The sequence below is a fragment of the Achroia grisella genome, unplaced genomic scaffold (assembly GCF_030625045.1).
Source record: "Achroia grisella isolate CSIRO2021 unplaced genomic scaffold, CSIRO_AGI_Agris_v1 utg109, whole genome shotgun sequence".
In the NCBI taxonomy this organism is placed as follows: Eukaryota; Metazoa; Arthropoda; class Insecta; order Lepidoptera; family Pyralidae; genus Achroia; species Achroia grisella.
In genome coordinates this window covers 8,287,453-8,312,108 of record NW_026712573.1, presented here as the reverse complement: position 1 = coordinate 8,312,108, position 24,656 = coordinate 8,287,453, and the positions used below count along the sequence as shown (strand labels likewise).

At 30.3% G+C, this 24,656-nt stretch overlaps 1 protein-coding gene across 2 annotated transcripts in view; it reads right to left on the bottom strand.

The window, feature by feature from the left end:
- Positions 1 to 24,656, bottom strand: part of LOC131844307 (TWiK family of potassium channels protein 9-like) — a 283,305-nt gene that overhangs the window by 133,993 nt on the left and 124,656 nt on the right. The window contains exon 3 of one of the 2 annotated variants that reach the window (XM_059193160.1): positions 18,569 to 18,623. The exons of the other annotated variant lie outside the window; for it this stretch is intronic. The gene's annotated coding sequence lies outside the window, so the exon portion shown is untranslated. The remainder of the gene's footprint in view (positions 1 to 18,568; positions 18,624 to 24,656) is intronic. 2 annotated transcript variants of the gene reach the window in all.

The following is a 24,656-nucleotide window of genomic DNA, read 5'->3' as shown; positions in this document are numbered from 1 at the left end:
CATTAAGTCGTCTGATTTTAAAAATATGTATTATTCAACGACATAAATGACAGTTATAAAAAATTAACTAAACATACACCAAGTTCTGATTTTCTCGTTGTGACCTCTTTATTTCTTAATATAATGTACTGATAAAGATAAATGTGAGGTTGTATTAACAAAATTACTTTAGGATATGAAGATAAAATAGTTAAATATTTCATATTTCTGGCACGTCTATATCATAATAATCATTATCACCAGTTTTTACACAAACGCCAGCAATTTTCTTGTAGCCTTCTGGACAATTACCTACCACAATTATGGATTTAGGCATCTTTGTGAAGTTTCTTTTAATATCTACTTCTTTATCACTGCTTGTTAAAAATTGTTTAAATTTATCATTTCTTCGAGCTTTCCTCTCAATATCTTGATTAATTTTTATTGCTTCTGTATTAAATGCGTTCGGTTTATTGCTTTTAATATACATTTTTATTACTTCCGTAACTGTAGACACTGGGTTATCGGTTTTTCCATTCATTCGGACTATAGTTATCAGGTCTGGAATATTGGATTCTTGTTTTAATATTACAGCTTCTTGATTGATTATACTCGTATTTGTAACTGTAATATTTCTGAGATTTCCTTTAGTTTTTATTGTAGTAAGTAAAGTTGATTTTTCTTCAGTATCTTGATCATATAATGCATTTTTACAGTATACATTAACGACCAGCGTCGTTAAAATTGCAATTTTCAAACTAAACATATTATCAATAATGCAAACAGTTAATTGTCTGCGTCTGGATGTTTTACTAACCTATTACCTTTATCTCTGTTGTTTTTATATTTAAATTTCATTATCATTATGTGTCATATTTCCTTTGAATGGAATGTTTATAAACATGTTGATATCATTTGACATAGTTTCTACTTTTTCGAGATATAATTCTCAAAATAATATGAGTAATTTGAAAATTAATATATTTCATGGCTAATATTTTTGATATGTATTTATAATATACTTTTTAATAAATTGGTAGTAGTCAATGGATCCAGTTAGAACTATTAAAATTTATAATGAATATTGAAATGGTGTCCAATTATTCCCTTTTATAGATTTCATAATATAATAATTTTCTTCTGCTTGGAGTCTTGTATGATAAAATAATATAAATAAAATATTTTTTTTATATTACATGTTTTCATATTATATATATTCAGATGGGCCGTATGCTTGTTTGCCATCTAAGTGGTATAAAAAAAAAATCTTAATTATGTAAGTAGAAATCTTTGTAGTGTCCAGAGAATCGATGCCGCTACCGTCAGTAGTAAGGCAGTATACTATACCGATCGATGTCTTCAAACACTGTTTAAAAGATTTGAAAACTCCATTTAAAACTTTATGCTACTTGATCAGCTTGCAGATTCGCTACGGAGAGAAATCCATGGTTTGAGTGCGACGTAATGGTTTGTTAACACAAACACTACCATGTACATATAAAGAGGAATAATTTTATTTTTTTTTCAATATGTATTAGCAATAAGTTTATGTGAACACAAAAGATATTTTTAGAATTACCTACACATAACTACATTATTATTGCATAATTTGGGTTGTAATATTTTGATATGGTAAACAAGCTGTGTTGTTAATGTGAGCAGTAACCGTCGCCTGTATATGAACATCACTCATGCATTGCCATTCCAGAGGGCTAAAACATGCTGCCACTTTTCCACTTTACTTTAATTCCACTGCTAAATCACACTGTTCAACTAAAGCACAGTTTACAATGCAAGCTGCAGGCGTCTGAAGTAGGTCGGACTGAGGTACCCACAGGGATGAGTTTTACAGTCATATTCTTAGTATCTGACTGCGTTTCAAAATAGTTGCATATTGAAATGACTATTCGCTGATTTATAGTCTAATATTCATAATTAACTTATTAATAACTAAGATTATTAATATTCTAACAGACTATTACAATTCGTAATCGAAATTCTTCAGAAATGTTTATATATAAGAAATAAAAATTATCTTATAGAATAAGATAATTTTCTACTTGAATTAATATTAAAAACTCAAACAACGTGTATATGAATATCATTTCAATAACAAGAGTATTATTATCAATGTCGATGACACCAACGCAGATGTGATTTAATAATTCAACCAAATGAGCATTATGCTTAAATTTTCGTTTCAAAATGTCCTAAGTAACATTTTATCAAAGTTTAAAACTTTATACGCGGAAAATAGAGGCTATTTTCACTCCTATTTATACATGTTGCAAAAAACCGTACAGTATAAATTTCGCAGTGTGATAACTTTATAGACATTCCTGGTATTGCTGAAGTCCATTAGCTATGGCAACTGTTTACCTACAAACACAGCATTCCATTGTCACTGCAATTACATGAAATATATTTACGTTATATAAATTCCCAAATATTAGTATTTTTCAAGAGCCCTACAGATATTTTATCTTAGCGCGGATTCCTTAAAAAAACATTGACTGGAAGACATCTCTATTTGTATTAGGTAAGCTTGCGTATCTACCTACTGTTTATTTTTTCAACTTTGTATCTCATTTTTTCTCAGGTATAACATAGCAAATAATTTATACAAGCACCCAAACAAATCTAGGTTATATACATATTAATGTATCTAGATTCCGATATTATACCAGTTGTAATCATGGCTCGTATATAACTCTAGCCCTTTCGGTGTCCTCGTTATTTACTGCTACTACTTACTAACAGTTTGATATGATTGTTTTCTATGTACATACATACAATTATTATATACTGTGATGTAGGTAATTTAAACAAATACCGTAAATAGAATTGAAGTCTGTAATTTCAAATTAATAGTTTTAAATTAAATGCATGTGAAATATGTATATATATGTATAAGTATGTAAGGTACTTACGAAAAATATTTTAAGCATTTTGCTTGATGTCTGTTTGTTCTTGCTAGTCTCTGAAACGGCTAGACGAGATGGCTTTTGACGAGACTTTCAATCACAGATAGAATGTTATAAGGGTGTCTTAGGTAATATTTATTCTAGAAATTATATTATTTATATATTATAATTTAAAAAAGTTAAATACTATGCGGACGAAGCCGTACGTCAGCTAAATCGAAATAAATAATAACCAATCTGAATCCTGTACATAATCACATACGTATTCCGAAATAATTTTACTCATGAGCGTATTGTTTGTTTTAGATATGTTGTATATTGAAAGTCCTGAATTAGGATATTAACACCATCGTGTCTCTCTAACAGTCTAATTCAATTGTTCTCTGCCGCGTACTCTATATACCTTTTCAAGTTTTCCAATTAGAGGAACTTGCGTACGTGTTTTGGTAGCAAGATTTAACTTGTAAGGTTTTGTGATAACGACGGCCGCATCTGTGACGTGTAACACAAGATTTTCATTATATAACAACGATATTCGGGAAAGTTCTTCAATTGTGAAGTTTCTCCATAATTCAATTTTATTTAATGAACTGGGACTCAATGGCTGTTTTGTACTTGAGTACTCGGAGTAACTTAGAAGACTATATTACGTGAATGTACTAAGTTACTTCATTTTCAAAGTACATTAACCTGTACCTTAACATTAATTGTATTATAAATACAAAATTTTATATGATATATATAATATGTACTACGGTAGTTAATTTTAAAACAAATTACCTACATTCAAAGTTATATTAACTTAATCATATTTATGTAAGGCAGTACTTTTACATACATAAAGTGCTGCTATCCTGTGACCACTGCTCTGTTTCCTTATTTTTATATGCCGCTCTGTGCAATGGAACATTAGCCGTTTATGATTCGGAAAACGGAACAGCTATCTTTGGCACTCCAAATTGATATCGGGATCTCTACGAGCCGTCAGCCGCAGAGGTAAAAGGTAAAAAAGCGACGAAGATTTAACATGGCCATTTTATGCTAGCTGAAATATTGCCGGCTTATTACTACCGTGGTCTTTATTAAATGGAATGGAATATGAAATATTGTAGTGTACCTACAAGTAGGTAACAAGGTAGCGTTGCTTTTTATTTTAATAATATTGTGGTTCTGGTGAAATAAGTTGAAAAATGTGATCCAATTTACTTGTTCGATGTTCTTCGTTATTGTCAGATTTCACTATTGTAAATGTATTTAATTTTATGTCCCTAATCTCATTTTTTAAAACAAAAATACTGTCAACAGAAAACATGTTTGGAATCATTTTCCATTAAACATAATTTTAATGAATAACATTCCAATTACATGGAGTAGTTACCAGAAATGTATAAGCTCGAATATTAATCGCCATGCAATTTGTCATGCTTGTCCTAGAAGATAATTTTATTTAATACTTCGCTGATTTTACAAAAGAAAATTTTAATCCCGCTCCGCATCTCTGCTACAGACAGCGATAAATGTCAGAATGATTGAAAAGCTATATCAATCATGGAGTCCCTCCTTAAGTGTTCATGTACACATGTAAATAATGGGATCAAGCATGATAACAATCCACAGTAAACAGAACTGTAGGTTAGTCGTCTATTATTATATAGACATATATTAGTACTTCAAAGTTCATGAGATTGAATTTGACCGTGAAAATGTCTTGCATAATGACATATTGTAATTTAAATAATGTAAATTAAATATTGTAATGGGTGAAAACTGTGATTGGTACAGTTTATGCTGTAAATAATATAAATGACGTAGTGGAGTAACTTGAAACAGTCATGCTCGCTATAAAGTTCAAACTTGTGACGGCGTGGTGGGCCGGGTCGATGTGCTCCCTCTAATATGGTTGAGTGCAATGATGGCTGGCTCATCCGTCATACTCGTGTACGGGTGCTGCTTGTGGGGACTGGTCTGTTCAGGTTGCGAACACTGATTAGATTTTTTGATTTTTTTTTGATTTTTTTTATATAGCATATGCTGGTGGTCACTCTATTCTCCCAAATTTGAAAATATGTACAACATTAAAAAAAAATACGAGCTGAGTTTCTTGTCAGTTCTTCTCATCTCGAAATCATTCCGAACTGACGGTAGATTTGACATATCATAAGAGTCTGTAATAGACCTACATGAATAAAGATATTTTGAATTTGAATTTGAATTTGAATTTTGTTTAATTTTTACTGTGTGATTGTGATGGTAAGGTATGATACTTTCAGGGCGCGGATTCATGTTATGTTAGTCCTACAGTATGGCAATACAGAGGTCATGTTTCGGATGTTATATTATAACGTGATGTCCTGGTGCTGCTTATGTATATAGGCGTTGGTTACAACTTACCATCACTGTGGTGGTAACTACTTCAGGAAACTGTCAGGAAAAAAATTACCACAAAATGATACACAGAAATAAATTATTCTAGCGGTACAGACCAGAAATATTGTTATATTTATTATATTAGCTAGTCATTTCGTCTGCGTCGATTTTGGTAGTAAATTATTCCTCTGGAATGCTTTATCGAGATTAGATGTATCTGTCTTAAATGGTAATCCAATTTATGGTTTATCTGTGGTTCAAACAACAAACATCCAATTAATAAACACGCATATAAAATAGCAGGGGAGTGTAAGTTCTAGAAAATATAATAGTACGATAAGGCTGATAATGTACCACGTCAGGTTGACCTTTAAATGTTGTCCCATGAAAAAAAACATGAATATAACTACACTTCATTACTATCCATTCTTCATCCATTGGTAGGTACCAGGCGAGTAGGCTGGTAGGGTCACCAGTCTATACTATTAATGCAAGTGTGAACACTATTTTATCTATATTAAAATATACTCGTATATATAACCCTCCTAACATCTTCATAAAGTCACTTTAAATGTTTTTTAATTGCCAAAGTCTAGATGCCGAATAATAAATACAAAATTTCCAAAATCCATTAATTGTCCTATAACCCCTTATACAGAAACACGTGTAGCAATGTGGGTGTAGACTCAATAATCATCTGAAATTGATTATTAAGGAAGAAATTGAAATTTATCGTAACAGTTCTAGCAGTGGTGGTCAATTGTGGTCGGATATGGAATACTGTTAGCGAAATTAAACAAATTAATGTAATAACTAAACAACTTCTAATCTATTAAAAAAAGTCAATTTAGTAATAAACAAGAAATATAAAAGTTGTCTACTTTAAGTTTTTGTCACACGAACAATAATAGTTGGCAGTGGTATAAAAATTAAACTTGCAATGTTTCACAACAAGACAGATTCAACAAACTCGCCACAAAGTATGAGAGTTGAATAGAAATTGTATCGCATCTGTTTCTTTTTGCTTTCGACTTGTGTCACAAACAAGTGTCGGCCAGTACTCGCCGCGATTTAAATTATTAAATTAAAACGTCCTTTTCAGTGCGCTGGCTGGTTGTGGCTTGTTCCTATTATTTCGACGTACAATTACGTGAGGAATTGTATTATTTATTCTGTAATTTCATTTGTAATCCGTAATTGAAGGTTTTGCTCTTTTAATATTATAGTTGTCGTGGCTATAATAATACAATTATAACAAAACCATCAATTACACAATAAACGTTCTTAGAGTTAAACCCCTAACATTACTATTACTATGTAATATTATATTATCTGTGCTATTACAGTGTTTTGTCTCTTTCAAATTAAGAAAATACATCGTACAACAATGACAGTAGCTGAAAGAAATTTCTGATATTTATCATTAAACTGTTGGAAATAGGCTGTTCCCCAAGGGAGGACTATGGTATCCAACTGTTATCAGGCTGCCCAAGAGTTTTAGTTTTATTTGAAATTTCCTGGATTCATATGTTTAAATAAACTATGGATATTTTTTATTTTAGTTTACACGCAAGGAATGTCGTACATATATATATAACATAGATATGTGACGATTTCAGTTATAATGCGCAGTAAAATCGTTGCCTAATCACGATGCGGACAAGAAAAATAAAAACATGTCTTTAGGGACGGAATTCCTTGCTTGTAATATATTGTTGTAAATAAATTTCCTATGTACTTAGCTTATTAGTAAATTTTCTACATAATTCAAATAGCCACGATTGATTTTTACTCCTCACCTTCCTTTGTTCTGCTGTTAGAAGAACACTATAATAAAAAGTAGTGGTACTATAATAGCCGCTAATCTAAATATATTGTAGACTCGCTGTTCCCACGATTTCGTCCGCGTGGAATTTAACTTTATTTCTTTTAAATAAAAGTAGCCTAAGTTACTCCTTATTACATCAGCTACCTGCCAAAAAAACTCCCGTTAAAATCGGTCCAGCGATTTCACAGATTAGCAGGAACAAACAGTACGACAAACAGACAGTCAAAAATTATAAAAAAATATATTTTGGCATAAATACCATATATATATTCATATGCATGTAGTAAAAAACGGTAATTTTAATTTTACAAACAGACACTCCTATTTTATTTGTGTGTATAGATACCTAAATATTGTAGTTTTTTTTACACTTAAACTTCTTTATACCATCTTACAGTTAAATACCTTGCACGAGCCTACAATTACAGTAGCTCTGCAGTAAACTATGTTATACAAAATTTATATATTCATATGTAACTGAAATAGCCAACGATCGAAAGTCTGTCAACCTGGTCATAAGTGACTACCGTCACTAATATATAAGAGCACCATACATAACCTATTATAATGCAGTTAATATATCGTAGTAGTAAATATATCGTCTCCTCTATCTCCACTGTTTATTGCTATTTCTCACTCTTCAACCAAAACAGAATAAACAAGAAAAAAAGTCTTCATTTATAATTCTGATTATTTCAATGGCAATGATTATATGTAAAAAATAGGCTAAAATCGTGTCGAACACACCGAAGTAGCGTTCAGTAGGTAATACAAAAAAGTTATTCAATTTCAGTCTACTCACGGTATACCTACTTTCAGACTTCTATTTGTTTGTATAGTTTTTTGTTTGTTGGGAATACAGATTCCCAACAAACAAAAAACTATACAAAGTACAACTGTTTGTACCCAGTTTAATGATGCAACAGTGTTAGTGAGCCGACTAGAACTCATTTCCTAGTTGTAAGTTTTAGAAGTAGGATACGGGGTTATGAAATGTAGTATCCTATAATGTATATATACATATATATATATATATGTATGTGTAATTCAAATTGACATGAAATATAGCACACGAAATCACAGCTAACAGTACAACTTTACTAATTTAGATCAATGACAAGATTTTATTAATTTAAACTATTGGAAGCGTTTTATTCATTTTTCATATTCCGACATATGCAAAATTTATTAGGGACTAACATAATGAATATTTCATAAACCACGCAAATCGTGCACCCAAAGAGAATAACTTAATGGAAATACGATTGCTATTGAATACTAGGTATAGAAGAATATATTTTCTCTTTTTTTCTTTCCCTATTAATATTTTTTGTGTTATTGGAATGGCAAACAAACAGACGTCTAGATGATGGTAAGTGGTAATCATGCCTATGTACATGAACAGCCTTCATCAAACGCTAGATCGTTTCATGATGTAATTTAATGTTCCTGGACATGAGTAGACTCATTCTGGGCGACTAAGAGGTCATGCCCCATTTACTGTAATTTCACTTACTTTCAGTAGTATCCACGTAGATGTATGAATATGTATTAAAATGATTTTTTTATAACACAATTCGTCTTTAAAGGTTAGATAAAAAGGTATTACTAGAAACTGTTATAAATTATTTAGTAATTATTTTAGGGTGTCATAAATAAATGATCAAAACTATAGGGTTGCAATTTACTCATGATTGTTGTTTCTCCGTTTGTTTATCGCTGTATTATAACTTCTGCAATATAACTTCAACCATCACGAACCATTTGATACTGAATATAATGCAAATAAACCGGTGTAAAGAAATAATAGGATAGAGATGACCGTAACCTTTCCCGATTAAAAAAAACATGTAATACAGAGATTTTCTAAAATGTATAACATATCTTAAATGAATGCGTTACATATTTCAGAATGAATTTTGGATATTCAAATGAATTGTAAAATATCAGATATTATTTATTTCTAAACCCTTGTTACCTATTTCGTCTGATTTTATAATAAAACATATACGTCGTCGTAATATAATCTAGCAGACAACAGGAACTACTGACCGATTATAGGTTTATAATGTTACAAAGTTCCGCCAAGTACCAAAAATTTACTCAGTACAGTACAGTATTGCATTACTACAATACTGTACAGTAGTTAAGTATTCTGCAGATATCTGTTGTATGTGTAAAATAAGTAATTAATATTTTGTATCTTTCAAATTGACTGTGAATAACGATTTAGTGATTTAACTTTCTTACAATGAAGCTGAAAATTTAAACAAACCTAAACAAAGTGGTTTGTGCTCACCTAAAAAATTCAGATAAGAACCAAAGTAACTTTTCTAAAAGCATGTAGCCTCTGGTTTTATATGAAACATGAGCATTTATGTTTGCGGTGTGACAGCGTGCTAAAATATGCAAATTGCGACGGGATTATAGTGCAGCTAGCTAACTCTGACATTGCACCAGATGAGCGCTCCTCTTTTTACAGTCTCTAGAGCTTTGAATATTAGTAGATAGTATGAATATACAAATATAGACAGCAACAATTCCTAACAAATAATCTATATATATATATATATAAATATTAAATTGCGACATATAATGCGACGGCCTCGGTGGTCTAGTGGTTTAGCATACCTCTTTACGTTTAATGGTCGAGGTTTCGAATCCTCGCACGGTAAACACATTTGTATTCGTGAGTATGATTGTTTGTATCAGTCTGGGTGGACATTACTGGACATATTTACTAAAAAAAACTGTATTTATGTATTTATATCAGTAATAAACTAGTAGGTACACATAACACAATCTCAGCTTAACTTGGGACTATATGACGCTGTGTGTCTCATATTCATTAATTATAATTAAAGATTGTTCACTTTTACAAGATATATTACGTTAAATTCGTTAGAGCACTGCAAAAAAACTGTTCACTCCAACATCGGATCTATTTAGTTTTCCACTTTCATATACTATTAAAAGCTAACAATCGTACGGTGCAACTGATTGTAAGTCATAATTGTCGACTGTACAACAGTACATGAAACTACATGAAACATCATTGTAATTATCAGGAAAAAGTTTGTATAAAAGAATATGTTTGAAAAATTAATAATATTGACAGACTTTTAGTTATTCAGTATAGTTATGAATGGAGTGAAAAAATTAAACTCTACATATTCCTACTTTTTTTCATTAGTATTTAAAGTCTTTTTCATATACATACTGTACAATATGATATACGAAAGACTGAGATACTTCAAAATATTGACGCTCTTAAGATTTTTTGTAGTGATTATTTCTAGTTTCGTTGAATAAATAGATAGATATATAAGAATTTTATTTGTATCCTCAGTACACACATAATATTCTGTGAAAATTTACTGGGAATCGATGTACTGACTAAACTTTTACTTCCCTTATTTTCTTTATATGTATATAATAATATATAAAATTAATATTAAACATATTTTTTATTATACATACTTTATCGAATGTTCATTATGATTATCAATATTGATTAATAATATACTTATATCACATCCACCTACATAAGATCTAAACAGTAATATCTACATAAGATGAAGTATTTTATATACAAATATGTCTCAACATTGTGAAATATTATGAGATGTAGAACAATTTGGATTGTAACAAACTAGAAACAAGAGATAATATCGTTACTCTAAATTCTCGTCAGAAGCTAACTTTACAAAGACCACCAACCAACACCGGGGTAATTGTTCCAAAGCAGTGTAATATTTGAGAAAACTATTTCGCTCGTAGAAATTTCTATTGACTATATATATATTTGATACACATATGGTCAACACCATTAACTAGCATCCATCATTATAAAACCACATTGAAAGAAAATTATTTACTAAATTTGTTGAGTAAGTTTAGAAGTAACAATATTTTATTTAGAATAAATTAAAATGGGCTAAATAATTTATTTATTTATTAAAAGAGCAATAAAATGTTACAACAAAAAATAAGATGAACCCCGCTCCCTAGGAAACGAATAGGAAAAATCCTAAAATGAGCTAATAAATATCTAATCCTGAGCTGAATAAATAATACTAACAGTACTATTTTAGTTACTAATAGAACTAGTTTGCCAAAAAAACTTTACTATCTATCTCTCACAAACTCATTAGGATAATATGAAAAAAAATTACTTCTTCATAAAATAAATAATAAAAATAAAGTAAAACTAATAATGTAAAACTTTACAGTTCAAATTAAGATGAAACTTAGCAAATTTTAATGGGATTATCAACACACTTTGTTTTACAGTAACTTCATGTAAAAACAATGTGATACTAATAATTTTAATAACACACACTATGCCAAATTACTATCAAAATTATTACCACGTAAGGCGGTACTTACATTGAAAAGTGAAACTGTTTATTTATTATATTTTCAGGACTATGGACCCCGGTGCTGTTACTCACCAATTGCCGGAAACCGTAGTAGTGCGACAAAATGGCAAATGACATCAATTGCTTTTACACATATTTTCACTTGTGGCGCCGAAATTTTGGCACGGTTTATCGGAAATATACTAATGGAGCATATGACGGTGACTAAAAGTAAATACGCCGCAGAAAAATATAGGTAAATGGATGAGGTATGATCACCAAACAGTAGTATATTTTTAATTATGTTATTGGTATAGAAAACAAGTTGACGACTTGATACCACTCATGCTTTGCTATTAGGGCAAAGTTGTTGCTAGAAGGACTAAGTTGTCATATTTTTTGTACTGTAATATCATTTAGCCTTATCTCACTAATCTACCTGAACACAGCTAACAAAGCAAGCTGATTGGTGAATTAATTACCGACGCAAATGAGTTTTTACAAAATCAAAGTGGATAAAAATATCGATGTACCTAATCTACTTTTTTATTCGAACTATTCTAATACTGTTTGGCTGCAACTAACATTTACGGTTTCGTATAGGTAAAATACGTATAAAAATTTGTTCCATTATTATTAACTAAGTAAATTTGTTGCCGAAGAAATAACGTAAGTCACGATTTACATAAAAATACATAAAGAAACTTTCCGTCGTTTTCACTGCATGAGTTTTTCTACCTAAATATCTACAAGACAGACAAGAATATATAATATAATGTGATATGTCACCAAATGGAAAAAACCATTGGTAGTTCAGCCTTGTAACTGTATTACTGTTAAACATTTAAAAAAAGTTCCATAGTCAATACGTTAATTATTAGGTGATTTAAAATTATTATTTGGGCTATAACTTTTTGATAGGATCACACACGCCATAAAATCATAGAAAAACTATGCGAGTGACATGGAGTTTTCCATTTGTCCCATTTATTTGCTTATTGAACGTTAAGTCTGTATATCACATTGCCAACTTATAAACATTGCAAGGAAGGAGAAACCACTGAAAATCGCTGTGTTCTATTTTAGATGTAGCCAGGAAGGATAAAACTGGATTTAACTTGCAGTTGCGACGAGAATTTACTGTAACTGCTGGTTAAGCAATACTTTCCAATTTCTAGACCGCTATGTTTAATCATGATATATATTTTTGGTATTAGTACATTGCACATAAAATGTTCTTCGTAAATTTCAAATCTTTGCTTATAAAGTCTGCCTAAATTTATAGTCCATCAGAGAGAGTTATACAAACATAGAGTTAAACAACGTCGTCAGAGAAGACGATTAGTAACGAAGAGCAGATGTCCCATACACCGTCATGTTACCTGGTACGTGAATATCCGTAGAAAACACCATCATACTTATCATCCAATGAGATCTCTATACTGGCAATTACCGTAACTTCATTCTCAGCTAGTAATCCTTCTCCAGGACCTCGCCAGTAAATGCCACACAGACTGGCACTGTCGTCCATCCGGCATAAGAATTACACTAGGTCTACTCCATAACAAACATAATTTGAAGTTATAGGTACATTTAATCAGTGTATACACAAAAAAAAATTTTTTTTTTATATTTTCATTATCATTTTATATTATATAATTTTTTGAAGTTTTAAGAAACAATTTTCTGTATTTTATATTCTAAAACAATTATTTATTGTAGTTTCCGAAATTGTATATATTTTCTTGAAATTTTGCATAAACAGGTACAAATCCTTGGTCATTTATATCCGGTTTTATGTACAGAAATAAATTAAAGTGAGAACAATTATTCCACTGTGTTCACGAGATTTCATTACTTCGAAAGACGTTTAATTGTCTACGAGGAATTTCACGATGGCTAAAAATCTTTTGTTCTCTTTTATTAGTTAAAATCCAAGTGTATTTTCGAACCATTCACTTAATCCGTGACTAAGTCGTTTGTAAATGTAATGTATATTCATAATATTTATAATATTTGGATTATCTCGTTTTGGACTCCAAGTGCACGAATAACGACGGAGTCTTGGTTATTTGTGCACTTGGATTTTAGCTGTATTAATCAATTCACGTACATTATTTATAAGCAGAAATATCAAAGTAGCAATCATCGAAATAACAGGAGCAATCCCGTCTATATAGGGTTTTAAAAAATTACAATTTTACAATGGTACACATTTTATTTATTTATTTAAGATTAGTTGCTCACCACACTTACAGTAGCTACTACCGTATTTAGCAGATAACAAATAGCACAATGATATAAAAAACAATAAGCAATACTCAATAAACTTATTAATGCTATCGTGAAAATATCGACCTCTGGGCGCTCTGAAACCAAGCCATTCAGCAGCAAGATAGCTTGATAAGTGCGAGCGAGCTTGGCAGCATATACGAACTGGTAGTAATCGACACATACGCAGTCGTACATAGGTAGAGCCGTGGTGCGTATAAGGAACAGCAACTCGGGGCTGTTGGATGGTCTATTCTCCCATTCAGCAGGTAGTAACAGTACGCCATGTTTTTCTTTCTTGTTTTTACACCATCAAATCACACTTTCGCCTTACTTCCAATGTGTTCATACTTACCATACCGGACACAATAATGGATACACAAAGGTATTATAACCATAGAGTTTATTATATAAATATCGAGTAAATTTTGTCTGAACTCTTACTAAGATTATGTACTTTGCTTTGTGTGGGTCCCAAATAATTGAATTGAATTCGAGAATGAAATTTACATGTCATTTTATAAAGTTATTTATTTATTTGTACCATTATTATATTAAATATCGGAAACACATAAATAACATTATCGCGGTAAATATCTTATTACATATACGAGTTTATAATGTGGAGAATAGGCATACTCAAGAATATCCAACCAGATATATTTTAATGTTTACTCGTTTTATTATATAAATAAAAATTGTGTATACTTTCTTGATAGTTAAATAAACAAAATTTACACAATTTTATTACATTATCTATATACTGTGCAAAGATTAACCTGACAGAATATAAGGCAAGGCGTTAAACTGTATAAGATTGTCTCGAATCATCTAGAGATAATATTAACGTTCTCAGAATTGATAGAAATAACGAGATTTTTTTCTGGTATTTTTTCCATCATTCGATTGTGAAGAAGATATATGTAGGAATTAATATTATTATGATATCGAATAGGATGAAATTCAATAATGGTACAGATTTTGACGTATTTATTTTTTATTAAGACCTTAGTGATCGAAGTACACCGAAATGTTGTGAGTTCGAGTCTAGCTCCCAATGTTGTGTTTTAAATATATATTTATGACTGATACTCCCATAAAATAATAACCGGTACTAAACCAACAAAATCCGTGAACAAGCGCCTACCGCCATGTTGAATTCAAATATACCCAGAAAAATGTGGGCATGTTAAGTGGCACGTTCACCATGACATCGAAAATTGACAATGACAATTTTAATGTCTAGTATTATAGCCCATCATTAGAATAATATACCTTTAAATAATAAGTAGCAATTTACTTTCTAGAGTTTACTTTCCTCATAACAAAATCCGCTCTCTCACTTTATAATATTAGTACATATAAAGTTTAACAATATATATATTCATATGTAGGTGTATTCATATTTCGAACTAATAAAAAATATCAAGTGACATCAAAAGACACTCAAAACCTCATAAAGAACTTGCATTTTTGTTCTATCAAACTTTACATCTCGAGATTCATTCATCCGTTTCATCTAGAAAGTTGGTCATACTTTTCATTCCGTGCCTCAGAGGCACCTGAAATAAGGGGCGTACTGAATAACTTTTCTAATTTGCCAATCGAACTTATACATTCCGTTTGAGAGTTTGATTCTTGATGACGGAACGTGTCGATAATTAAAATCGCTAAAACGTTTGTTGGATACTAGAAGATTTTTTAATTCTAATATTATTCTCTTTAGATCTGTATAACTAACTTATGGATTTTCATTATCGTATTAAAATATTACATTTTTATACGTATGTAAAGGGTAGGTTCGGCTCATTTTATTTATTTTAACAGACAATGCCAAACCATAAGCTGCTAAGTTTTAGTGCTGTAGCACTAAAAAATTGATTAGTTAATATTTAATAGTAGTGATACAGTCAACAATGAGTCTCATAGTCAATTGCAATATATCAACAGTTTTCTTTGTAAATATTTTAGTAACTTTATAATATGATTTTATTCAGTTCCCTTTTGTATTTGTTTTATGTTCATTATATCAGTGGATTCAGTCCATTATTTTAATATTAGACATATTATACGAATTTATTCATAAATACCAAAATATTATTCCATTTTGATTTAAAGTATAAAGACAACTACAGACGAACATTCATAATTTCCTAGCGACCAAGTATTTTAGAGTGTTTTCAGAGTCATGCGTATTTGACCTCGCACGATACACCCCGTATGTCACATGGATTACCACGTAAACAAGATTGCAGCCGCGGGGAAAGTTTCACCTCACGTTCTGGATTCACTTATGATACTCATTTTATTATATTGTATTAAGTTATAAAATGCATATATGAATCTAATTTCAATTCTTAAACACAATTGTACACTCCTTTTTATGTAATTTGAATGGTAAACAAACTGATGGTCCACCTGGTGGTAAGCCATATTCGTCGCCTATATACATGAACAGTACTTAACACTCAAGCGTCGTATTCCAGAGGATTAAGATGTCATGTTACTTATTCTGTAATTTCACTGTCTAATTTGCACTATATAACCGAAACTTAGCTTACAAAGCCCAAATTAATTTGATATGAACCTGCTAATACAGCCTTAGATACTCAAGTATAGAACTTACTTATCTGTGAGAACCAAAGTCTTCCAACAGGTTACAGAGAGATATTGTTATACCTATCGCAGCTACTTGAAATGACTAGATTAATTATTTAAAGCCGTTGTTTTTTATATCTCAGAATTGTATGAAAATATTTAATAACATAAATTAATCATATACCACATAAACATAATATCATTAGGTGTAATGTAACATCGCATTACACAAATATAACCAAACAACAGCCTCCATCAACTCGTATCATTCAGATCACGACAGGTGGTAGGTGTAGAGTTATTACTTTGTTACAAAATAAACACCCTTATCTGGCTTAGAATCTATTGTTACATTTGAAGGTATAATGCTTGACATGAAAAACACATCCACAAAACATGTATTGTGTTTTTCATAAAAGATCTTTAAGTATCACATTTTCTGAGTCTCAGGAGTGACATTATAAATGTCATAATATGTAATTAAAATAAAACAACAAGTCAGCAACATTTATCTAGGTATATATAATAAAATGCCACACGTTAGGCTAAAGAAAAATGTATCTATATTGCAAAAACATTAAATAATCATAAAATATAACATATTATAAGTGGTAATTGTGTTCACCGCAATGTTCATCTACGTTAGTCTTAGAAGAAATTTACTTATTCTTTTAAACAATCCTATGATGTTTAGAAATCAGCACGATAGGTAGGCTATCAGTACTACATCTTGATATAACATACATATATCACTTTATCATATTATTACAATTATTCGGGTTGATGTGTGTTCCTCTTTCACGCAAAAACTACTAGTACCAGACGATTCGATTGAAATTTGACATACAGTTAGACAATAGACCAGATACTTTTAGCCAGATTAACACGGGCAGCACCGTACGTTATAGCTAGTAAAGCTGTACAAAAAATAAATGTATGTTTATAATGATATAATAAATAGTATTTTGTCCGACAACTAATTACGGATCTAAGAAATAAAAGACAGAATGAATACATATTGAACACATCTATAGAGAAAACATATGAAGTGCAGGTAATATTACATACAAAAGGCGTTCCTATTATGAACACGATAGTACTACTTGCGAGTGTGCTAAGTGGGGTCCAACCCTAAGTAATCCAGCCATAAGAAGTGAATAAAATTGCCTATTTATTTGCGTAAATATCTTCTATTGTTGTTTTCGCCACAATATGTTGTTTATACCTAAGTATTATCATTATCATTCGTATTCTTTGTAATAAGATTCTTTAGAATAAGTGGGTCCGCGTATTATATTTATATGGCATTTAATGGGAAGACAACATACTACAAACGAAAATACGCTTTCCGTGGAAAACTACTTTTACAATAATAATATAATATAATAATAAAAATTAAAATAAGATATTACATATAGAGCAAGAGCTCCACCGACAAGAGCGTAGCTCTTAAATTATGAATGAATGAATGAATTACATATAGTAAATAGCTCGCTGCTGTTCAATTTGTTGTTTCCTCTTACCTTTTTAAATAACACAACATTGAATATAAATATCATTCCAGCTGATTAGAAAAAAAAAATATTTAAAACCAAAAACTATAAAAACAGCACTCAATTCAAACTAATTTATGAAAACAAACTTCCCACCAAGACTATGTGTTTTTGCAATTTCATAGATCATATTACGTGTATTACGTGATTTTTTCGCCAAAAACAGTTGTCAATTCGACAGTATTTTTATATATATCTTCATTTCAATGGAATTAATTTCTATGATATCTATTTTTAATGGATAGAATGTACTGCAATGATAATTTCATATGTTTTGTTACAATTGGTTATTTTTGTAAATCAATGTAAATTTTTATCAATTGGAACTCTTACTTATACCGTACTGCAGCCGAACTATATATACATTTTGGGTATGTGGTTATGGAGTAGAAATATCTAGAACGTTATCTGAATATAAATGAGCATATTTTCCATAATCGACATGCAACATAAAAACTAAGTGAGAAATTTAAGATTGATAATAATTTTATACATCTGAGATTTCTTATGAACCCAAGGACGAGTATATACTGAATTGCAAAATATAAATTGACGTTAAGTAAAATAAACAGTATAATAAATTACAAACTTCTTTGAAACCATTCTTTTCATAGTTTTTCTAGAATATACTCAACTTGCACCTCCAAAGTAATATCTAGTATTCGTTGAAATAATAAAGTTACTTACTTATTAAAGGTGGGAGGTGACTTTGTGACTTTTGGAGCAACGCCAAAGTTGTTACCTGTAACGAAGCAAATGTACATTCAGTAAAATGTGGAGAAATTACGTTTTAATACTCTTCGGATGAAATTCTTCTCTAATTGAAATGAATGGTTCTTTGCTAACTTATGCACACATATACAGAAAAGTATAAATAACATGTTATTTTTGATATTAATAAAAATACATTATTTCTTGTTATTTTTTTATGATTTTGCAATACCAATCAATCTCGAAGAACTAACAATCAATAGAAAAAACGTTTCTAGCTCCTAATCGGACGCGATATTTTTGTGAAACTGATCAATTTAGGCAAAAAGATATTGCCTATATTTAGACCGTAATATATTCAATACAATTCTGCGTTGACTTATTAATCTCAAATCATTACGACAACGATTATCGTAGTCGTAGTTTCCGATATAGCATAGAAGTTCCTTGTTTTTCAATTGTTCACTCTTATAAAATTATCAAATTTATTATACATAATCATATATACACATTTGGAAAGAAAATATTCCTGAAAAAACCTTATTCTTAAACTCAAGGCGAACCTAAGTAACTATAAATGTTTACTTAGTTCAATTGACCGTAATCTATTGACAATTTAAATATATCTAATATTTAGTTATTCATATATATGAATAATTACGTTTATTCTCGATTCTTACACGTTATTGTTTGTTACATTACTTAAAGTCTTTTAATAATAAAACAGTAATTATTTACGACATTCGACATTTCAAGTAGGTCGCACCAGCCGTTGGCAATAGCTAACCTGCGCCCGAGATTAGTACGTGTGGTATTCTTTTTTTTTTTTTGTAATGGGAAATGTGGAAGTGCAAATAAGCTGACGGCCCACCTTATGGTAAGGGGTACCCGTCGCCTATATACCTGAATAAGATGAACATTATGTTATCGTGTCACACCCGTCATACCACTCAAGACTTGCCTTTCCAGAGACCTAAGATGTCAAAAACAAATATTTGGAAAAGCTATAGGTTATATTTTTACTTTTGTGAACAAAATGAAACAAACACTAAAGGTTATGGGAAACTTGCTCTGAAGCTTCATGGTGAATATACATATATTAACATCGGCATCATAAAAGTAATAAAATAATAATAAAATATATATTTTTTAATACTTAATAATGATAGCACTCATTATTATAAATACATTATTTTATAGATATAAATATCCTCTGTGTACTGTTGGAGATAAATAAATATATAGTGCTGTTAGAATAAGTATCAGGACTGAAACGAGCTCCGTGTCCATTATCACGTGCCAAATTTTCCAGTTTGAAATTCAGCCAAACTCCGTCTTACTATCTGTTTGTATCCAAGTACTTCACACGAGCCTTATTGCGGCGTACGCTTCATATGAAGAGGTCTTGTTTCTTATAAAAGTCGTTAGAGATAAGCGAAACTTCTTGTAGACGTCATTTTATTTTCTCTTATGAAAGCCTACTATTGCATATTTGGAGTGTTCAAATGTTTCATACTACATGTAGTGGTTATAGTTAAAATAATGACTATGTGATGACTGGACGGATTTGATTATTATACTGTTTATTAAATACTAGCTTTATAGCTACGAGATTATTCTCGTCGTATTATTTGCATTCACTAAAAGTATTACATATGTTAATCTTGAATATGATCTATTTGTGTACCAAATTTTATTCGAATCTATCCCTCCTGCTTATAATATTAATGAATACTTCAAAACATTTAGAAATCAAAATACTCGTATACTAACTCTACTATAAAACAGGCTACCCTGATTTCCATACTAGGCTTTTTAAACAATTTACAACGATCCGAAAGGGTCTAATTATAAATTGTACTAACCAATTTAGAATTTTGTGAAATATACAAAGGACTAGATTCGTTCGAAAATTTAATGTAATATTTCCTTGGGGGCTGATGACATTCTAAAAATAACCACTTAACTATCACAACTACAAAACACTTAGTTTTCGATTTTTATAAAAAATAAAAAATTAGGGAAACCAATTATTACGCTACGTATCTTGTTCAATATATAATGATGTATTCGGATGTATAAATCTATATGTAAAGATAAAGCAGTCAGATTTGGTAGCAAAGGAGTAAAAACCTATCATCTACTATCAACATCATCTCTCTTTTGTTGATAATAAGTCACATAGTCATGTGCAGTCGATTAGACGAAATGATTAGACAAAAACTCGTGATCTATGAAAAATAACGAACAGATCTGAACACTTTTCAGAGGTCATTAGGTTAACGTCATGCTAACGTGTTTGATAGATCGACCTACTTTGTCACAATGTGATTGATGCAGAAAGGGTGGTTAGGTTGAAGACAAATTTTCGTATGTAAATTTCTTATCTAATATGTGCACGAATACTAAACTAAGTGGTCTCAAACAGGATTAGACAACTAGAAGAGAAACAATATTATAATATGACATTTATTTCATAGTTATTAAGATTTAAATACGAATTTCTTGTTTCAGTCATCTGAAGAAGATGACATACGAATTGAGCGCAGACTTTATTAAAGAGGTTTTGTTCTAACGGTTTTGAATTAATCTATACTATTCTAATGAGAATATTATAATGAAAGACATTTTTTATTAAAAGACTTTAATGTATATTTAAATGAAGTTAGTTCTTTTTAATCTAATATAATCTCCACGTAAGTGAAATTTCATAAAATACACAACAAAGCATAATATTGTTTTGTTTACACTTAATTAACTGGATGTTGTTCCCAAGTGCGTCCAATTACTGCAATATCAATTCAGTGTTACACTGTATCAAATCAGAGGCGGGCGTGGGTAACGAACAACGAAAAGGATTCATTAAACCTTATCTAAACTGTGCGCACCATGATCACATGTTCCCAATAAAATTTATTGTATGGAAAAACAACGGTGTCAAATAGATTACGACGGACGCCCACCAATTCGGTATAAGTGATACGAGCTGGCGATTATAATAATACATTTTAATCATTACTCTTACAATTAAATATGTGTTACGTCACGTATATGTTACACCTCATCATATAACTCATGCTTTCATATACCCTATTATTGCAAGCAATATCTCGCCCTTCAAACAGAAACACAGTTTGTAAAACAATTTTTTTGTGGCTGATGTAGATAGGTAAATATATATAATATTAATTCGAGATGAGTTTCTTGTCAGTTCATATTTGACGTATCATATAAAGATATTTTGAATTTGAATTTGAATTTGAACAATGTTTTCACTATTTTGTACGAATTCTATCTCGGTATTTTGAGAATCTAAGATATGAGAAGATGAATCGCTTTCCTCTTATGCAATATAGACGTAATAACGAGCACACATGACACCAGCATAGGATGATGGATGCGAATACATTTCCTTTGCAAAAAATTGATTGATACCTGGTATGGTGCTGGTGTTAGGAATGTATTGGTTGACACTCTGAATTTATCACTAACATACATGTATGTTTGGATGCCAGAACAAAAAATATAAATCATCAGTTATGATGGTACACTGAATACAATTATACGTTCAGACAGTTTTTTTAATGGATGATAATGGAATTTTGGTGGATGTACCACTGCGTGATGTACTTGCGGGGCACCGATAATATGATGATGAGGGTTAAATCAGGTTAGCCCATTGTGACAAATTTAGCCTAACCTAGAATTAAAAACGATTATTTTTAGCGGTACCATGTGGAGGTCAATATGAAATATTACATTGCTAGTAATTGGGCAACTATTATCAATTTCTTCATTATTAACAATATCCTCCCCCTCGTTCTAAAAGTTATGGACGAAGTAGTTTGTCTATTCCGTAATGTACACGCCCTTCATGTCTATAGCAACGGTAGATACCACTTTGCATCAGGTGGGCTCTCAGTTTAATGGCTATTCCAAGTTGTAAATATAAATTTGTAAATATAATATCTTATATTGACGAATCATAAACCACAGAAAGATTATAAAGAATGTAACATGCGTATTTTATTATAGATATATAACTGTACATTATTTATTTTCCATTCTGCAAGATAATTAAAAAAATAAAGATAATAAAATGTTTATTATGCACATAGAAGAAATACAAATAAAAAAATAGTAAAAATTTGTATACTTTAATGTATATTCAACGTAATTTTTGTTTTAAAGGCAAAAGACTTTTCTGTAAATACCAACAGGAATATAATACTACCACGATATAATAAAATGTTATTATTAGTATATTTTTCTTCTACATCTTACACTTCTAAATTATGTAAAAAAACTGTGATTTTAAATATCATACTGTACATACGAGAAAATTATCATACTGTATATACTCACAAAACAGTATATTCCCACTCATTAGCACTGACCATCTATGTAGATTATTGTAGATGGTATTAATACAATAATAGACTAATTACATATATAGACACGTTTTTTATAAATTTAAATTTGTTTTAATTATTCTATTAAAATAATAAAGTGTAAAAACCTGAAAACTGCCAAACTAAAACCATTACTACAATTATTGAGCCCGGGCCGGATAGTTCCGTGTAAATTGTTGGAGTTCTAATATTACAGTAGCGAATACGAACTGTCTATATTGTGTTATGGACCTTTAATCGACTCTAATTATAGTCCACGGGAAGTTCCACTTTGTCCGTGTGCTCTCCAATAATTAGGGTTGCCAACTTTTGTAACTCGATTTGGTAAACTGAAATAAAGGTTGAACGCTTTCAAATATTCTTATTAGTTTCTTAGTCATAAAAATATTTTCCATTAAATAAATATTTTATTAATATTTGTCGTTATCGTTATCCACCATTTTGTTGAATAAATTTAATATTTTTACAATTATATACAATTTAATTATATTAATTTTATTCATAAATACATTTAAGTAACTATATTTGATCAATTGTGCCATTAAAAAAAAAGTAATAACCACATACGAACTTTTGAAATAATGAATTACCAATATATATTTATAAATATGAAATTGACATTATTTTTATTACAGTTATAAGGTACATACACTACATAGATATAGATAATTAAACAACTGTTTACATTAATTACAGAAAAAATAATGTCACTGATCAGAATAAAACGTAAGGCCAAAATATACAAGGAAAATCTTAAGAGGATTAAAGATAACAGAAGAGATAGTTGATGTATGTAAAGCTATTAGGAGAATGTTATTTCTGCAGCTCAAATGATGTTAAAGGTTTTTTAAACAAGCTCCGTGAAAATTTTAATCCAAACATTGGCAGCCCTGATTCTACATAAAACACAAACTTCAAAGGGTATTAGTATGAAAATCGAATTACGGTGGTGAGCAGAATACATTAAGTTCCAACGAATATGTAGAAGATGGCATTATTTCAAGCTTTGTGGGATAATTCTATATACCTACCAGATGGAAACGAATCTATACTATTAATATAAAGTGGGATTTTGTTATGAGGAAAGTAAACCAAAACACTGCATTGATTTGAGAAATTCAATTCCAGAGTTATTCATTTATTTATTCTTTTGTACACAAAACTGTATACGTGGCGGTCTTAATGCCTGATAGCATTCCCTACCAGTCAACCGTCGCTTTGATCAGAGATAGTAAGACAGTGTAATTTAATAAGTAGATAATATTGAAATATAAAATAGATTAATAAACAAAGGTAATATATATATTATATAGTGATATAGGCTATATATTGGCCAAAACGCGCAACTTTGACTGCGTCACATTTTTATTGCTCTACTCTTACCTGTCATAACGTGATGTTATATGTTATATGTGCCTTTCTCGAAAAATAGGCTAACTAACACTAAAAAACTTCAAAATCGGAACAGAAACATCTGAGATTACACCGAACATCCAAATTCACAAACTTCACTTCTTTATAATATTAGTATAGGTCTCTTTATATACACTATTTATATAGAAGTAAAGAACTATTCAATTCCAATCAGTTCCCGAGGTTAACATTTAAGAAAAAAATATTTTTTTTAGCATACATAACTCATAAAGATCGCA